General features: G+C 42.3%; 1 protein-coding gene across 8 annotated transcripts in view; it reads left to right on the plus strand.

The window, feature by feature from the left end:
* Positions 1–19371, plus strand: part of FYN (FYN proto-oncogene, Src family tyrosine kinase) — a gene marked incomplete at its 3' end in the record, with an annotated part of 210397 nt that overhangs the window by 36845 nt on the left and 154181 nt on the right. Inside the window, exon 1 of one of the 8 annotated variants that reach the window (XM_080806915.1) lies at positions 623–663. The exons of the other annotated variants lie outside the window; for them this stretch is intronic. Of the gene's footprint in view, positions 1–622; positions 664–19371 lie in introns of those variants that run through there. 8 annotated transcript variants of the gene reach the window in all.

Here is a 19371-nt window from a genome sequence, read left to right on the forward strand (position 1 = left end):
ATGTACCACTCTGATAGTCCCTTGAAAATGCCCTGAGATGAGGGCAGTGCCCCAGGAAGGGAGAGTTAGTAGCATTGCTGTGAGGGCGGAGGTCCCCCTGGTTGTTCTCACTGATGTCCGTGGGTTTCAATCCTGAGCCCCACATCCTGTAGCATACTTGTGGGTGTTAGCCATGGGTGATTTTGAAGGTGAGACTAGAAGCCTGCATTCAGATGAGGAGTCCTAGTCGTTGCTTCTAGGGTTCACATTACTAAAGACATCCTCCTTTGCAGATTGCGTGTGGCCTCTGAAGAGCCGACCTCACTGTTGGGTGCATAAGGCCACTTCTTGGAAGATGTAGGGGTGTTCATGAAGTTGTGAAATGTGCCACGACTAAGTGTAGTCAGCATGTAAAGTGAGGGAAAGGAAGTGAGATGCTGTGTGGATCATTTATGTGAACGAAAGAAGGGGGGAAAATGACAATTCATTCATTTGCATAGTTCTTCCAAATAAGACTCGCCAAGACCAAGTGAGATGGTTTCAGGGTCAGTCACGAGGCGGCGTGATGTAGTGGAAAGACTGTGTGGGCCTCAGGGGCTTGACTAGGTCCTGCTTTGCCACCCGAGAGCTGTGTGATGTTGGCCGTGGGGGAAGCAGAGAGTCAGACGCAGAGTTGCAGCAGCGGTGAGTGAGGGGCCGTGCGGGGGCCTGGGAAGATGATACAGGAGGATCCCAGGACGGAGTTCCCAACTTCTGTTTCTTGTTCCCTCTCTCTTTGGGCAATACTGGCCACCGATCAGATAACTTTCCAGTGTGACCGGGACAGATCCATGCTTGGGCCAGAAGAATGGGCGGGGGGAGTTTCCTTTCTATGACTTTCATTTTTCTGTTGCTCTTCATCAAGATTTAATGCCATAGGCATTTAAAACAAACAGAACGTGTGTGTGGCGGGGGGAGATTTTGTTCATCTTTGGAAGACTATTCTGAAAAGTAGTCCTACTAAACTGGTGGTATGGGAAGCAGTAGTTTAAAAAACAAAGGAACAGTCACTTTGCCTATTATACGGTTATCAAATAAGGGGAAAATTTTTTTTTCTTTACCAGAGAGCCTGACCTGTGTGTCAAGATGATGCTTATTGCAAAAAAGTAAATTTGATAATGAGGTCACAAGTTTGAACAATCCTTAGGTATTGAAATGAAATAACTTCTAAAACCTATTCACGGAGTTTGGAAGTCCTCACAGGGATCTGCAGTGAAGTGTTAGGTACGGGAGAGAACTCACTGGCAAAATGTCCGTAGTGCTTCTCACTGTCTAACCCATGAACTGGAAGAACAAAAAAATGTTGACAGTTACCATAATATTTATTGTATTTTCTCATATTCAGTTATATTTTTTAATGTAAATACTGGCCACTACCCAATTATGTAATTTTATTATTATTCTATTTTTGCAGTGGCTTAGAGGAAAATATAATTAGGCCTCCACGTTTTGGAGGTAGTAAATACACCAACGATAAGATGCCGTGTAATGTTTTTTGAAGGAAAAAGTAAAAAGCTTCACAAACAATTTCAGGGCCAGTGGAACAAGATGTCTCAGGGCGGGAAAAAGCACTTGTTTGGTTTCTTTTTTTTTTTTTTCAGGTTTTTTTTTTTTAATAGACTTAATTTTTTTTAGAGCAGGTGATAGCAAGATTAAGGGGAAAGTACAGAGATTTCCCAAATATCCGTGTCCCCCTATATGCATAGCGTCCCCTATTATCAACACCCTTACCAGAGTTGGACAGTTGTTAAAATTGATGAACTTAAGTTGACACAGCAGTAGCCCCCAAAATCCATAGTTTACATTAGGGCCCACTCTTGGTGTTGTATGCTGGATCGAAGTACGACCACGAGTATCTGCCATTATGCTATTATATAGAGTATTTTCACTGCCCTAACAGTCCTCTGTGCTCTGGTTGTCCATCCTTCCCTCACCCCTAACTTCTGGCAAACTCTGATCTTTTTTTTTTTTTTTTTTAAAGAAAATCAAATTCCCTAAACTCAGATCTCTAGGATAGTAGTTACAGTTTATGTATTTTTTTCTCCCAAGCAGTCTACCAAATAGGAGAGAAAACCCAACATAAAAAACTTTGCTAAATTCATTTGTTTTGAAATAATTTTTTTATCACTTTTAATTTTTGAGTAGGAAATAAGAAAAGCTTTTAGAATAAACATTACTGAAATGGGACAAATTTAATAAGAATTCTTATTTTGTCTAAATGATGGCTGTGGTACCATGATCAGGGACTCCTGAGAGAGCCTGAGGTTGGAGGAGAAAAGTAATCTCAGAGCTAACCCTTAAAAGAGGTAAAAAGATGAAGAATTGGGGCACCTGGGTGGCTCAGTCAGTTAAACCTCTCCTTTCGGCCCAGGTCGTGATCCCAGAGTTCTGGGATTGAGCCCCATGTCGGGCTTCTTGCTCAGTGGGAAGCCTGCTTCTCCCTCTTGTCCCCACTTGTGCTCTCTCTCGCTATCGCTCTCAAATAAACAAGTGAAAATCTTAAAAAAAAAAAAAAAAAGAAGAATTATCTTAAGGTTAGGAGCCCGGGTGTCTGGGAGATGAGTGGAATTAAGATTATTTTGCAGGAAGAAAGAAAGGGTGGTTTGAGAAATCAGGCCAGGCAGCAGTAATGCAATGGAGCAAACTTGACAAGCTTCTCAGGAGCACAGGACACCCTGTGGTTGGGTCAGGTTGGGAGATCAAGGCCAACATTGCTGCCTGCAGCAACTTGGTATAATTTAGCAAATAGCCATTGCACTCTGAGTGGCATTTCAGGTTCCCTTGCAGTGCAGTTGGTACCACCTTCTGAATGAGAGCTCACCACGAGGTTTACCTTCCCATCAACGGTGAATGTTCCACATGAATCTGTACAGAGAATAAAGGCCGTCATGTTGGGTCTTCGGTGGTTATCATGTTTAGAGGAGGGAGTTGGACAGAGCAAGCACTTGAGTCTAAGACAAAGGTCTGAGCTGAGGACTCCACGTGGGTCAGAATGCCTGGAAGTAGGGGCTGAGGGAGGCAGGTCCAGGGTGCAGAGTGAAAAGGAAAATGATGATGATCATGAGGATGTCTACAAAGGGGTGTGTGTGTGTGTGTGTGTGTGTGTGTGTGTGTTTGTAGATAATGTATTTATATTTATTACTATATGTTATATTGATGTAATTTTATATATGTATAATATTCTATAATAAATATATTTGTTATTATGTGTATTATTTGTTATTATGTATTATTATATTTATATTCCTACAAAGGGGTATGCATATGCATCAGTTATGTACATATATTACAGATATACATACACAGAGAAGGGAGTGGAGGGAAAAAGAGGGTAAGAAATACAACCCCCTGTACCCATCCTGCAACATAAGAACTAGAATATCACCATTACTTTGGGAATCCTTATGTGTTCCACCATGGCCATATTCCTCTCTCCTGGCACCACTGCTGAATAATTTTGTGTTTGTTATTTCTTGGCTTATCTGTGTAAGTATGTTTCCCTACAGCTTTTCAATGTAATCTATTATTAAGTTTTGTTTGCTGTAGGCATATGTAGATACGGATATATAGACATGTAGTATTGTACCATTTGCTTTTTTTTAAATCAGTCATTTAAGATTCATCCCTGTTGATGCATGAAATGACAAACATGAAATTCACTTATCTCCACTGCTATATGGTCTTGTATTGTGGGAACATACCACAGTTTATTTATCCAGTCTCCTCTCAATGACATTTGGGTCATTTCCAATGTTGTGCCATTTTAAATAGTGCTGCTGTGAACATTCTTATATGTACATCCTCCTGCAAACGAACTCTTAGGACAGGTGCCTAAGAGAAGAATTTTGGAGTCTTAGAGCATATGCATCTTCAACTTTACTGGATAATACCAAATTATTTTTCCAAAATGGTTATATTTGGACATTCCATTTGACATTCCCGTGAGTAAACATGTTAACTTCTAAGAGAAGGGGAAAGTCTGAAGTACAGGATTCATTAAACGTTGGAGAGGAAAAGGATATCATTAGGGTCTGATGAAGTACAACTCACCATCAAAATGTGCGGTACAGAGAGCTGGGGATAGGAAGAAAAAGATAGGGATTTTAAACAGGCACTGTGGATAGGGTGATAGGTTATCTCGCATGGACTATAGTCAAGTTGTCATTAAGTGGCATAGTTCCATCTCCATGGGAATGAATTCCCCATTTGTCCCCATTTTTACTCCATTCTCCCTGATCAGCAGGAATCTTTAGTGCTCTATCTGGGGAGCATAGATGCTTCCGGGCATTTAAGTTTACTGTTTCCACATCTCACTGATGGCGGCATGGATTCTAACAAAGTTTTCAAAACAGACACAGAGGCACACAGGCATTTTGGATATTACTTTCCTCCAAAGGTAAGAGATTTTTCTTTTCTTTTTTTTTTTTTTTGAAAGATTTTATTTATTTATTTGACAGACACAGATCACAAGTAGGCAGAGAGGCAGATGGGGGTGGGGGGGGGGGAGCAGACTCCCTGCTGAGCAGAGAGCCAGATGTGGGGCTTGATCCCAGGACCCTGAGATCATGACTGGAGCCGAAGGCAGAGGCTTTAACCAACTGAGCCACCCAGGCGCCCATAAGAAATTTTTCTGACAGGCATGCTTTATACTTTATAAATTCGGTCAGCTTACACAGGATTCAATATTGCTGACTCTTTTACGTCATAGGGTTATTTGCCAAAAACCCAGAGCTGCACTGCTGCTGCTCAGTCACTTGACCTGAGAAAAATGGGCACATGGCATTTTGAATAGGAAATTAACTATGAAACATGACACAGTCCTGGGTGAGCATGTTGGCCTTATTTTTCTAAGTTCTGACTGCTCTGACACATAAAACGGATAGGACTTGTTTTCTTTTCAAAGAATTTCCGTTCTTCCAAATCTAGATTTTAGTGAGGATAACTTCTTTTGTTGGCATTCCTAGGAAACTGAAAGTAAGAGCACTGAACCATTCACAGCACATGCTGTCGGGGGTCTCAGAAGTGCAGCCTCTCTGAACTTGTTATTTTGGGATGACCCTTCATTAGTAGTATTCATCGGACTTATTTGCTTCTAGGCCTAAGAACTCAGGGATGGTGGCATTTTCAAAATATTTTCATCATAGTTTTTTTTTTTTTTTAATCATCTGTTGATTGGTATTGTCTATTTGAAGCTTTCAGTGGTGACAGTACGTATTTGGGAAGGCAGCATGTTACACTCAAGATGAGTGCTGGTTGTTAGGTGCGACTAATGAATCACTGAACACTACATCAGAAACCAGTGATGTACAATCTAGTGGCTAACTGAACATTAAAAAAACAAAAACAAAAACAAAACCACTCTTTTCTCCCAAAGCTGCAAAGAACCACCAGCGTTCCACGGTTTGAGGGCTCATTATGTAAACTATGACATGTCTATTCTTGGAATATAATCTGTTAATTAAAATGATTGGAAGAATTGTTAAATAAGTCAGACAAATGTTTAGTTGGATACCAAATTGTGGAATATGATCGTAATTTTGCAAAGCATAATGCATACCTAGGAAAAACCTACGACAATTAAACCAAAATGCTAACAGTTGTATTTGGGTTATGAGATTACAGGGATTTTTGTCTCAGTGTTTGTTAATGTGGTTATATTACTTTTATAATAAAATTAATTAAAAGGCCGGACTTAAGAGAGATCAATCTGGATTCAAATTGCCACTCTACCATTAACCAGCTGTTTGACCTTGGGCAAGCTACTTAACCGGCTTCCTCAGGAGTTCAAGATGTTATATCTACCCCCATAGGGTTGTTGCTAGTCAGATAATATTCCCAAGCACCCCGCCCCTGGTGCAAGTAGCTAGTGTGGCGGTTCCTGTCCTCCTCAGCTTCCCCTTCTCTTGTGAAACAGGCCTTGCCCAGTACACACCCAACAGCTATGAGTGATGCTCTTTTATTATCTGGTTTCTATTTCGTCCAGTTGGAGCCTCATTCTGATGTCAGTAAACACTTTTGACCTCTTGGAACTTCTGTTTTAGCAATAACAACTGATGCTTATTTTAGAGAAGTGATTGGTAAGAATGTTTGGCCTTATGTGACAGGAGGGGAAATTTGAGGAACTGGACTTCCTAAAAGTTTGAGAATTTCAGCTGTTCAAACATATATCTATATATCTATATATCTATATCTATATATATATATATATTTTTTTTTTTTTTTGACAGAAACATGCTTGCTTATTTGAGGACATCTTAACATCCCTTGGCTAATAAGGAGGGAACATGTTATATGCTTGCTAAACAGACTGGTGATTTTCTTGGCCCTGTCAAGTTCTTTTAAGAGAAAAATACAAATAATATATAAGAGAAGATTTAGCAGGATCCCCAGGGGCTGTGTGTGAGCCCTAAGATGTTAACCAAGCTTCCTGATGATAGGAGATGATCATGTTCAGCAGTTGGTGTAAACAGAGCCAGAGCTGCTCAATGAGATCCCAATTTTTAACTTATTTCAGGGTAAGTTTATTCAGGCAAGGAGAGGAAAACTCATTTCTTTTTCCTTTTCTTTTTTGAAGATTTTATTTTTAAGTAATCCCTACACCCAATGTGGGGCTTGAAATCACAGCTCTGAGATCAAGAGTCACGTGCTCTGCTGACTGAGCCAGCCAGGCACCCTGAGAACTCATTTCTTAAGTGTAATAGCCAGCTATAGATGGACCAGGTGCTGGAAAATGTTATCTTCCCCTGATTTAGTTTATATCCTTAGCAAAGGCCCACAGAAGGATGCCCATATTGCACAGGGCCCGAGTCATCTCATCTACTAACCAGTTCTCAGATTATCTGAGATCTCCCCTAGACTCTTAGAGTCTGAAGACAGGAGTACATTCCTGACCTACTCAAGGCTAGGATCCAGGTCTGTGCACTCCCAGTTCATGTCCTGTTTAGAGTAGCAGACTCTCCGTCCGCCTCCAGCTGGCTTTGTACAAGTCACTGGACATGCTGAGCCTCACTTTTGTTGTAAGAGGAGAGGTTTAATCTCTAAGTACTCTTCTGGGCCCAAAGTCCAAAAATTCAGTAATTCCCTTGGCTATTTTCTTCTCCTTCTTCTCCTTCTTTCTCCTTCTTCTACATGCCAGCGTCTTGAGAGGTATAAGTAATTAAACTATAGGAGATCAACTATAAATTCTTGTTTCTTCAAGTTTGAGGCTCGGAATCAGGCCTCCTGTCTTCTGTGGATGGCTTGGTAGGGTCAAGGTCTTTCTGCTAAGGCCACCGTTCCCCATGGCATGGGCTTCTTGGCCCTATGAAGGTCAGCGATGGCATGGCATGATGCCAACTGGAATGCAGTGGCAGGAGGTTCCTCACTGGTGAAACAAGCTGCTATAGCCCTTTAAGAAGGAGAATCGAGCAGGAACAAGAAATGCAGGGCATACAGACTGTATGGGAAGAAGGGCAGTTCTCTCTACTTGCAGGGGACACGACTGTTTACATAGACAAGTCCTAAGGAATATAAAACCACTTCTAGCAAGAACTAATGAACTTAGTAAAGTCATAGGATATGAGGTCAATATACAGAAATCAATTGTATTTCTATATATTAGCAGCTAATAGGTAGGAAATGAAGCTAAGAAATAACTCTATGTATAACAGCAACAGAAACACATAAAACACTTAAAAATAAATGTAACAAAACTATCAGCTGGTGCAGTTTCTGAGGGCATTTAAGGGTAATGGGTGCTAACGGTCCCAGACAGTTGTGTAGGGATTGGACTTGGTTTTTGTAGCCGTTATCATTTCTGAAGGGGAAAATCTGTATCAACTTGCATCATTGTTTAGCATCATCAAGATGTGGATTGTAATGTCATCTTGTATTCAACAAGCCATGCAGCCCTCCTACGGCCACTTCATGATTTACCTGGTACCAAGCATACCTCCTTTGCACTTTGGGTATAGAGTGAAGTCCTGAGAGATTTACGGGGCCAAATTAAATCTCATGCATAAGATGTTCACTCAGAAAGTTGTGATTTTTCTTCATTATTTGTTCTTACCTCTCTCCAGGGTATGATGAGGCATTTAATCCACCAGACAGCAGGAGGGTCTATGTAATGAATTTTTATATGCCCCGGTCATTTTAATGTAATCGTCCTTGTTTTAAAAGGCTTTATTAAGTCTATTGTTAGGATTGTAAAACTACCTAAGAGAGACACGAGGGCTTTTCCCATTTTCAGAATTCAACAGACAATTTCTTAATTGCACTGCTTTGGGTGAATGGTAATTAAATGGGTTGGGAGAATGTGCAATATTTATTTATAGTAACAGACATGTCATGTATTTATAGTCATTACTGCACAGTGTACTTGATAACATCCTTTAGGGGAAAAGGGGTCATGACTATTAAAAGTAGTTCCAATAACTGTTTTTGGCAGGTCTTTGAATCTAGCTGTGAATATTAACAGATTCAGGTACTTTTATATTAAAATACCACACATAGTAAACCTCTTGCAAGGAAACTGTACTTGCAAAATTCTAAATATACTTTTAGCATTTTTAATTTAAAATATTTAAACATGTTTGCCAGTGTCAGTAGTCTTTGGAGGGTTATAACGTACCTTAATTTTGATAAGATGATAGGAGAGTGACTATTCCTTTGTTCTTAAATTTGGTAATAAGTGCAGTTTTAACATCATATTCTTAATGTCCTCTGACATGGTAGATTTGTCAGGCAGATAGGAGAGAAATTTCCATCAAATATTGAGGATCTTAATACCAACTAAACCACTGGTTGGGGGCCTTTTAGAGGACCAGATGAAAGCTAGGGAAGTCCTCCATCAAGAAAAACCTGTGCCCACATACACAGAAACACAAATACGGTATGCTACCTCAGGAGGTCTGTGGATTAAGTTCCCGAATGCCTCTTCATGGACCCAAAAATGTGACTCCTTGATCTATATGCAAATTGTACAAATAGCCCCTTCTGTTTTGCACATGCCCTATGTCTAGGCTCTCCACTGCCCATGTCTGCAAATTCATTTTCATTTATACCTTTTTGCCATAGGACATTTTTACTCAGAGTCTCCGTTACCAGTTAGTTCAGTCTAAATGTGACAGAAATAGAGAGATCCCTTTTCCACCACTACTGATCTCTATCTCATCTCGTCATTTCTTCAGTCCTTATAGGTGGTCACCATCATCTCCCTCTGCCCTGTTTCCCCAAAAGCTGGAACAAGTGTGCTGTCTTACCCCATGTCACTCATATATTGATAACCGTTTTGTCACATGTTCTTTCCACTGCTTTCATCCTTTCTGTCGTTTATCAACACCATCCTGCTACAAGCCTCTAACATCTCTCCCATAAATGGGCCCAGTCTCCCCTCCCCAAACTTCCTCTGTCCCACCCCTCATTTGGGACTCCATCTTCCCTGTGTGTGGTCTGCCTCACACAGGCACACTTTTACTTTGCCCCCACCCTCTTGGACACCTTTGGGGGTTCTCTATCATGGCACACAGAAGGTTAAAAACCACCAGCTCTTTAATTATGGGGGCTGGCTCTCCTCCTCCCACTTACCCCAGAGACTGTTTCTTTCCCCCAAGTGCCTTGCCTGTCCCTATCCAGCCACTCCTCTCCCGTCTTCCTGCACTGCCAACAGCTCTGGCCCTCCAAGAGAGTGCCTAGGACAGATGATCAGTCTGCTGATAGGCAGTGGTTGGGCATCTCACGTTTTCTGTGAATAGTCACTGAACCTGGCAGGAAGATGGGTCCCCAGGTCTGGGCAGCCTTACTTCTATGGAAGTCTGTACTTCTGTTCATTTAGTAACTTTTCCCTACCATCTAGCTCAATTGAGTCATTACTTAAGTAAAGATACTTTGGAAATACCTTTTTAAAAAAGAGCATGAGGGCTTCCTACACTGTTGGTAGGAATGCAAGCTGGTGCAACCATTCTGGAAAACAGTATGGAGGTTCCTCAAAGAGTTAAAAATAGAGCTACCCCACGACCCAGCAATTGAACTACTGGGTATTTACCCCAATGATACAAATGTAGTGATCCAAAGGGACACATGCACCCCCATGTTTATAGCAGCAGCGTCCACAATAGCCAAACTATGGAAAGAGCCTGGATGTCCATCAACAGATGAATGGGTAAATAAGATGTGATATATATATCTACATACACACACACACACACACACACACACACACACAGATACACAATGGAATATTATGCAGCCATCAAAAAATGAAATCTTGCTGTTTGCAACAACATGGCTGGAACTAGAGGGTATTATGCTAAGTGAAATAAGTCAGAGACAATTATCATATCTTACTGACATGAGGAATTTGAGAAATAAGACAGAGGAGCATAGGGGAAGGAAGGGAAAAATGAAAAAAGACAAAACCAGAGAGGGAGACAAACCATAAGAGACACTTAATCTCAGGAAACAAACTGAGGGTTGCTGGAAGAGAAGGGGGTGGGAAGGATGGAGTGGTGTGATGTTGGACATTGAGGAGGGTACGTGCTATGGTGAGCGCTGCGAATTGTGTAAGACTGACAAATCACAGACCTGTAGCCCTAAAACAAATAATACAGTATATGTTGATTTTTTTAAAAAGCATGGGGGCAAGGGACTAGGAGGATACTGTGAAGCAAATAAATTTGTGGCTTTCCCCATGTGCACCTTCTCATCTTCCCCTGCTGGTCTACAGGCCAGCAGCCCCCACTCAGTCACCAGGGAGCATGGCCTGTCGTCTGCTCCTCTTTGTGTCCTAGAACAAGACAAGGGTGGGCCTAAGTGTCTGATAAGGGATGTGTGCAGGTGCCACAGTGCATCTCTCGTGGTATTTGATAGTTTCACAGCTGGAAGTGACCTCTGACATGGAATTTGACATTTGACAGCTGGGCAAGCAGAGGGTCAGGGAGGTTAAGTGACCTGTCCAAGGTCAGACAGCAATAACACCAGCTATTGAAGCTATGTTTTCTGACTCCTAGTCTCTCTCTTTCCTACACTATAAGAGCTCCACCCACCATTCTTCCTATTCCCTTCTCCTTCATCTCTACGCTTATTAGTACCCTTTTGGGGCCTATGGATATTCTGAGCTCTTCATGCTGCCTTAAGTTATCTGTTGCACTTTAATAAGCATAAGTACTTAACAATTATCTTACATTTTGAATAGCACTTTGTACTTTTCAGGTTCTTTCACATATGTTTTTCCATTAGCTTTCACCACAAACCAGTAAGATAGGTTGAGCCGGTATTATTCTCACACATCAGAGGAGATAAAAATAGTGACTTATTCTAGACCGAGACCATGTGGCTAATAAGTGACACCGTTGAGGTTAGAGCCTGAGGATGATAGCAAGTTAAAATTGTTTTGAAAATCTGGCTTTGAGCTCTGGAATCCTTCCTTCCTTGATGTAAATATAAAAAAGTTAGGATTTCCTATTTTCTAACAGTTTCTAGTTTAGTGGCTCATTTCCTAAAGTATGTTCTGAAGCACACTGGTCCCACAAGATACTCAGTGAAAAATGGGTTGCATGGCCAGATAAGCTGGGCAAGGCTGCTTGGTATATGCCCCTCTTGAGGATTCCCTATACATATTAGCATTTAAAGGTTCTGACAAGTCCTACTGCAAGGATAACTGTTGAATGTACGGGTTTTTTTTTTTTTTTAATCAGCAAAACACACATGACAAAATTTACCATCTTAGCCATTTTTCATTGAACAGTTTAGTGGCATTAAGTATATTCACTTTGTTTTTCAACTAGTCTCCAGAAGTCTTTTCATCTTGCAAAGCTGAAACTCTGCACCCCTTAAGTAACAATTCTCCCCTCCCCCAGCCCCTGGCCACCACCATTCTACATTCTGTCGCTGTGAATTTGACTACCCTTGGGTGCCTCACATAAATGGAATCATACAGTATTATCTTTTTATGGCTGACTTATTTCACTTAGCAACACGTTGTCAAGACTGATCCATGTTGTAGCATGTGTCAGGACTTCCTTCCTTTGTAAGGCTGAGTAATATTCCATTGTATGGATAGTCTATGTTTGTTTATCCATCCAACACAAGTTGACACTTGAGTTGCTTCCACCTTCTGGCTGCTGGGAATAATATTGCTACAAACATGGGTGTACAAATATCTCTTCAAGAATTTGCTTTCGGGGCGCCGGGGTGGCTAAGTTCATTAAGCATCTGACTCTTGATTTTGGCTCAGGTCATGATCTCAGGGTTGTGAGATCAAGTCCTGCCATCAGGCTCCACACTGGGCCTGGGGCCTGCTTAAGATTCTTTCTCCCTCTCCCCCCCACCCCATGCTCTCTCTTTCTCCAAAAAGAAAAAAAAAAAAAGGGAATTTACTTCTGTTCTTTTGGATATATACCCAGAACTGAAATGACTGAATCATATGGTGATTCTGTTTTTAGTTTTTTTATGCAACCACCATTGTTTAACATATTTTTCTACCCAAGTTTCACAGATTCATTTGACCACAGAATTCTTTTTCCACATTGTACCTTTGAGTATCCCCCAGAACCCGGGCCTCTCAGAAAACACTGGGAAATCCTGAGCCTGGGATTATTTCCGCTTGTGCCAAGGATTTCCTCCTGTTCCAAGGAGCCGGCAGACCTCAGGATGCTGGCCGGGCATTTCAGCCCCCAAGCTGCCAGCCCACGAGCGAAGTCAGCAGGGTGGTCCCCGGAACTGCAGAAGCCGAGGAAGCTCACAGGATACACAACAGACTGCAGCCCGGGTTCCTCCGCCTGGAACTGACGCTGTGAACTTGGCACCGGCCGAGAGGCTGCCGTGGCGGCACGTAGGCGGCACTGGTTAGGTTGGTACCTTCGTTCAGCGGGACAGTGAAGAAGAGCCACCCCCTGCCTAGACGCAGGAAGGGGCCTGGAGAGGGCTTCATAGTGAGAAGTGTCGGCGTGCAAAAGCCACCGTTTCCCTCATTCCTCAAGGAGCAAGTAATGCCACCTGGTCAAAACCGTGTGTGAAAGAGCTCCTCGACTTGTGCTGACTCCATCTAATTGGCCCTTAATGTGGTTCCTAAATAATTGAGGGGTAGTTGTAAATACTGTCGTTGTGTGGGTAGGTAGAAATGCCAACCGAGTTGATCTGCTTTCCACAGATGGAAAGAGGGGGATATGGGGCAAAGGCAGTAAAGTGAGGAAAGAGGAAAAATCCCAACCCCAAAAGCCACTGGACACGTCAGCTGTCCTTGTGGTCGGCCTCTCTCCTGGACAAGCTCAGGAGGGACCGGCCCTTGGTGACTTGAAGGAGATACTACATGATTGAACACCCTATGTGTTCAGTGTTGTTTCTGTCTACACTGGTTTGAAAACTGGCATGGGCCTGGTGGTCTTAGGGGTGCCTGAAAGAGAACAGACCAGGAGGTTACAGAGCGGCTGTAGCTTTGTCAGGCTGTTTGCGATGTTGATAAGGATGAGAACATGGAGAGAAGATAAAACTATGGAGTGGGTCTGTAGCTGCAGAGAGCTCGAAGCCGCCTCCAGGAAGGCCGCAGGGCCACCCATGTCTTCGCGCCCTTGCCCCAGAGCAGGTAATGATAGCCAGCACCGCGGGTTGAGAATTTCATCAGCTCTCTGGGATCCTTAGATGAAAGCAGCTACTGATGCACAAATTATTATTATAGGAGACTCTATGTTCTGTAAATAAATACTATGGCTTATTCCCTCGGACTCCTTTGCTTTTAATGAGTTCAGACTTGGCCTCGCTCATTGGCCAGTTTCCAGCCATGCTGTTCCCCTGGGATCGCAGCTCCATATGGAGGTGCTAAGGCGAAGGGGAAGGAGCCCTGATGGAACCGCATGACCTGGGGCGATCCACTTCCTCTCACCGGGCCTCAGCTTTGTCATTGCTGCTGGTCCTTTGCTGAGGTTCCTTCCAGCTCACGAGGTGGATGATATTTATCAAAGATTAAACACAAAAAGAATTCACCTTCAAATTACAAATGTTTATCCAGTGCCTTTTATGAGCTAGGCACTGTGGTAGGGGTTTGGGATAAATCCCTGAATGAGGCAGCTTATTCCAGTTAGGGGAGAGGAAATGAAACAATAGGCAGTAAACGTTAATGCATAAGTGAATTATATAGTTGTTAGAAGGTGATGTGTTCTGTCCAAGAACAAAATAGTGTGGTAAGAGGGATCGGGAACACAGGCAGGAGTGCAGTTTTAAAAATGTAACGAAGAGGAACTTTTCCATGATGTGAGTTGTTAGAAAATCAAGTACATTGTTAATCGGAAGCTATAAACATCTCCCTTGGAGATTTTAGGAAAAGAACATTCTACTCTTCTTTTTAGATTCAGGGATATTCTCGTTCAGATGTAGCAGAATTAACCAGATGATCCATTTGAAGGCTTTCTTTTCCAGTGATTTAGTTGTTTGTGCAGGGATAGCTCCAGAATTTGTGCATACGTGTGCGTGCATGTGTTTGTGTGTGTGGCGTGTGCACACATACACACATGTATGGATAGGTGTTTACACACATGTGCACACACACATACTTCTGTTTAAGGAGCACTACAAGCCAGAGTTGGGTGAACCCAGCTGCTGGCCCATCTCCCAGCAAACTTTTAAAAGGTCAGCTGTTGGGCCATAATAATAGAGCCCTCCCATCCCGCCGTTTTCCAGGGGAAGAACTGGAACACAGAAATGCTAATGACTCACCAGAATCCGCGTGAATCAGGGATGGGTAATAGGACCTGGCTCCGGCCCCTGGACCGTCAGTCACCCGCCTCCAGTGCCTCCCTACATTCCTTTTACAATGAGGCAGACAGCTTGGTTGTTTTGACTTCCCCTTCCCTTTTGCTTATGAACCACCTCCACTCCCAAGACTGGATAATTAAATAACAATAAGACTGGTTTAATACTCTAACCTTTATGCATCCAGAGGCCCACGGTCCAGCTTCAGGATGAAGTTAGAGTCAAGCAGATACAGTCCAGTGGTGACAGTTGCAAACAGCAGATTCTTTGTGTTTGTCAGGGCACCAGTGGGGACATAGAATCTACAGCAATACCTCAAGCCCCTCGTTCTCCCATCAGATTTCCTCACACTCTACTGCGCTTGTGCGCTTACTGACTTTTCCTAACCATGACCCATTTCTTTTCCACCTTCCCTTCTTATGCTGCATCATAAGATACCCCCCAGGGAGGCCAAGATCAGGACTTTCCCAGAAGGGTAGGCGAGGGGAAGAACCAGCGAAGCCAAGTCAGAATCCACCTTCGGGGCTAGGGGAAGAGAGCCTGAAAGCAGGCATTCTTGATTTCCGTTCCCCTCACACCACTGTTCACTGCTGCGCTAGTCATTCTTCCGTAGTGCCCCATGTGATTTACACCTCGCAGAAATCCTGGATGGTAGGTATTGATAGCTTCATTTTGCTGCTGAAATAAACTAAGCCCAAGAAGTCAAGTAACTTGTGTGGTGTGCTCTGTAGACAATGCCAGGATTTGAGCCCAGTTCTGTCTGGTTATAGAAGCGGTGCTCTTGGTCCTAGGTGAAGGGGCACTGCCTCTAAGTAACGTAAATCCCAGAGGCTCCATGTTCTTTCAGTTGCAGATTTGTTTGGGTGGGAAGCGCAAGTACAAAACTAAGTCTTTGGTGTTTGTTTGAGGCAGTTAAATCTGTTCTCAGCAAAGATTTTGGAAGCATAGGAGCTAACTGGAGAAGAGGACGTTCCCCCAAAGTGGAGTGGAATCTTTGTCTTATTTGGAAACAGAATGGTCTGGGCCTCTCTGCCCACAGTCCAGAGAGAGCCCAGTAGGTTCTGTGAACCACCGGTCCCACACATCGGAGGCCATCGCGTCCTGACTCAGTCTTCTTAGCAGGTTTTACAACCTGCTAATGTTGGGCCTGGCAGTCTAAGGAAATGCCTGCAGTGCACAGAGATGGGAGCATGAGGGAGCTTCCAAAGATACAGGAAATTTGAGCAGTTCCTTTGTCACAAGTATAAAATACATTTTCTGACAGACACACAGGTTCAGCGTGTGGATTTGTGAACTTGATAAATTCACAAATAAGAAGCTTAAGGGTAAGAGTATACAAAGAATGCATTTTGTGGCCACCTCATTTGGGCAGGGAGAGGAAAGGGTCCAAACTGGAAGAAGGGATAAGAGACCAGAGAAACAAAATAGCTAAACCTAAACAAATACAAATACAAATACGAAATAATGAATGAGAGCACATAAGGCAAAACAGATGAGACAGAGTGAACAGGGAAAGGCAAGCTAGAGCAGAGCTACGCATGAGCCGAGAACGAAGGACATGTGACAGAGAAATGTACTGGAGATGAAAAGACAAAGACACAGAGCCACAGGCAAGAATGTCTCCCAGTGTTAAAGATGCTAAACAGAGGGGTGGGGGTGGTAGTCAGACTTTCCCCTAAGTTTCAGTAGAAAGTTAAGCCTAGTATACAGGAGGGTTTTCACTTAAGTTCTCTTTCCACAGGCCTGAGATTGTATTTGTTGGGTCAGGAGAAAAATCATTTGAAAGTAGAGGCACTAATACTTATCATCGTCCAAATTGCCCCTTAATAAACTAGGAGAACTAGAGCAAAGTGAAATGAGCTTAAAATAGATTCTATGGCAATGACCCAGCCAGTGATGTTATCACAGATGAGTCATGACCAAATAGATTCTTCACATCTTGCAATAGATGTTTTTCAGTTTTCAAAAGTTTGCGATGAAGATTTTTTTTTTTTTTTTAAAGACTGCGTACTCACACGAGAGAATCAATTGTTGATACCTTTTCTTTTGTGGCGATGCTGTGCCTTCCTATTTTCCCAGTTAAAATGCTATTTGAACTCTGAATGTTCTGTATCCATAGTTGGTGACTTCATGTACTCCTTGCTTCCAGTTCCTGAGGCAAAGCGATATGATGAACTGATTAAAAATAACATTCTAATGAAATTGCTGGGTGTGTTGTTGTAATATAAGTCAGCTGCACATGGGAAGTTCTTTCCTGAGGAAATTTGATAAACTGAATGTCCACTTGAGTGTTTATATATTTTCTGTGAGAATTTTGGGTCCTTCCTCATGTTTCCTTTCAAAAATTACCAGTTAATTTGTGCTTCCCACCCAAACACACATTTTAACACTTGTAATAAATAGTTAGCTGAGGTCTGTTGTGTTAGCAAGATACAAGAGTGTGGATTAACTGTTTACCAGTAGAGTATGTGAGCATGTAGGCTCTCTTTTTTTAAGATTTTATTTACTTATTTGAGAAGGACCGGGGTGGGGGGGGAGGGACAGAGGGAGAAAGAGAAGCAGACTCCCTGCTGAGCGGGGAGCCAGACATGGGGCTCAATCCTAGGACCCCAAGGTCATGACCTGAGCCAAAGGCAGACTGAGCCACCCAGGTGCCCCATGAGTATATATATAGACTTTTAAAGACAAGCAAAGTGAGCCCTTTTTTGTTCAAGTACTGGAAAAAAGGAGATGATGGCTTTTACCTATTAGGTCTTCGCTCTTAGCTTAGCAACATGTGAAAAGCTCTCATTCTTTAAAAGATAAATACATACATACATGCGTGAAGGGAAAAAATGAAATTTTTACCTGACATTTTCTCCTCAGTGCCAAACTTGAAAGAGTCACAATGCTAGAGGTGACCCACAGGCATATTTTGCCTAGTTCAATGTTTTTGTTTTGTTTTGTTTTGCTTAATTTGAGCCAGCATTTAAAAGTCAAGAAATTTCACACTAAGAAAAAAAGAAAGAAAGAAAAGAAAAGAAAATCCAGATTTATGGCTTCTTTTTAAAAATAAGATGATCCGCAACATTGGGCGAATATCACCACTTGGCAGCCATTACCTGGAGAAGGAGCTGCACAGCGGCCGCCCCATCAGTTGTTCCTAGGCAGTTTGTCAGGTTCTTGGTGGGTCCCCACACCTGACGTCTGTGGCCACAAGTGTTAGTTGCCATTCGCGATCACATTTGCACTGTCAATTTTCACAAAACAGACAAGTATTTTTTTGTACCCATTTGGCAACATGGAAGACACAGACGGGGCAGCTTGCTCCCAGTTCACCTCATTCCTGCCTGTTACCTAACCTGCGGGCATTTAATCTCCTGCTGCTGCTGCTCATCCCACCCTCACACCCCATCTTCACCCCACTGCTCTCTTGTTTCCACTGCTGCTGTTCTAGTGAAACAGCCGTATCCCCAGGTAGAGAGTCCTCCTCCTTAGGAGCCTGTCCTTGCTTGAGTCTTGGTCCTCCTCCGTACCTGTTACGCAGGCTGGTGATCTGGTTGACCAGCCCTCTCTCTCCACACTGTCTTCCAGTAGCTTCGATGACTCTTCCCTCTTCTGGATTTTCTTCTGCTGGCTTCTCAGTCTTCTTTGCTGGCTTCTCCTGTGCTATTTGCTTCAATCACTTTTTTCCTCAGTGGTCAAGTATTACATGAACATATAGATGACTTTAAAAAATTCAGACAATAACAGAAGTGTGTAAAGTAAAAAGAAAAAGTCCTTTTTTTTTTTTTAATCCTTTTTACCCACCCACCCTCATCCCAGAGGCAAATGGGTTTCTTTTCCTGACCCTTTCCATGTAATCTTGTTTGTTTGGTGTTTGTTCATCACGAATGGGATAATTTTATACATACTGCTTTTTGATTTGGAGAGGACATTGGTCAAGATAAACAGATCTCCATCATACCCATTTTATGATTCACCAACTTCTTAAATGTGGGTATTTCCGAGCAAAGCCGATTGAATAATTATAGTAGTTAACAAATGATTGTTTTTATGGTCATGTATCTGTTTTCCTTAAGACTCTGAGATGGTAGGGACAGTGTCTTTTCATATTCCCCTATCAAAACACCTGTCAGTAAATATTTCATGAGTGAGTAAAGTTGGTATTTTTGCCTATTCACTCTAATTTATGTATAATATTATAGTTTAAATTCAAATTAAAATATCCTAAGCTGTATAGTTAAGTATGTTAGTGCAGTTATCATAAGGTACAGTTAATCTATTTCTCAGGTCATTTTCTATCAGTAACATTAATTTTGCTTCCCTCATTAAGATCACCCTACTATGCAGAAGAGAATTCTGCACACTACTTGTTTTGTTCCAAAGAAGTATTGGTGGCTGGTTGTTTTTGTTTTGTGTATTGTAACTGCGTATATTGGCATCTTTCCAAGGCAGATAGTATGTTGTATGCAATTCATTCTTCATAAAAGTATCGTTTATGTTTCAAGAAAACATAAATACATGATGGTTGTATAAACAGAGTTGACTTAATAGAACCTCCCTTCAGTAGGAAAGTAGTTGTGGTTTATAAAGTGAGCCTTGTTGGATACAATTTGAGCTCTTTTGCTGAGGGTTTTCATTCAGTATCGT

This window comes from Martes martes, assembly GCF_963455335.1.
Source record: "Martes martes genome assembly, chromosome: 6".
NCBI classification, from domain to species: Eukaryota; Metazoa; Chordata; class Mammalia; order Carnivora; family Mustelidae; genus Martes; species Martes martes.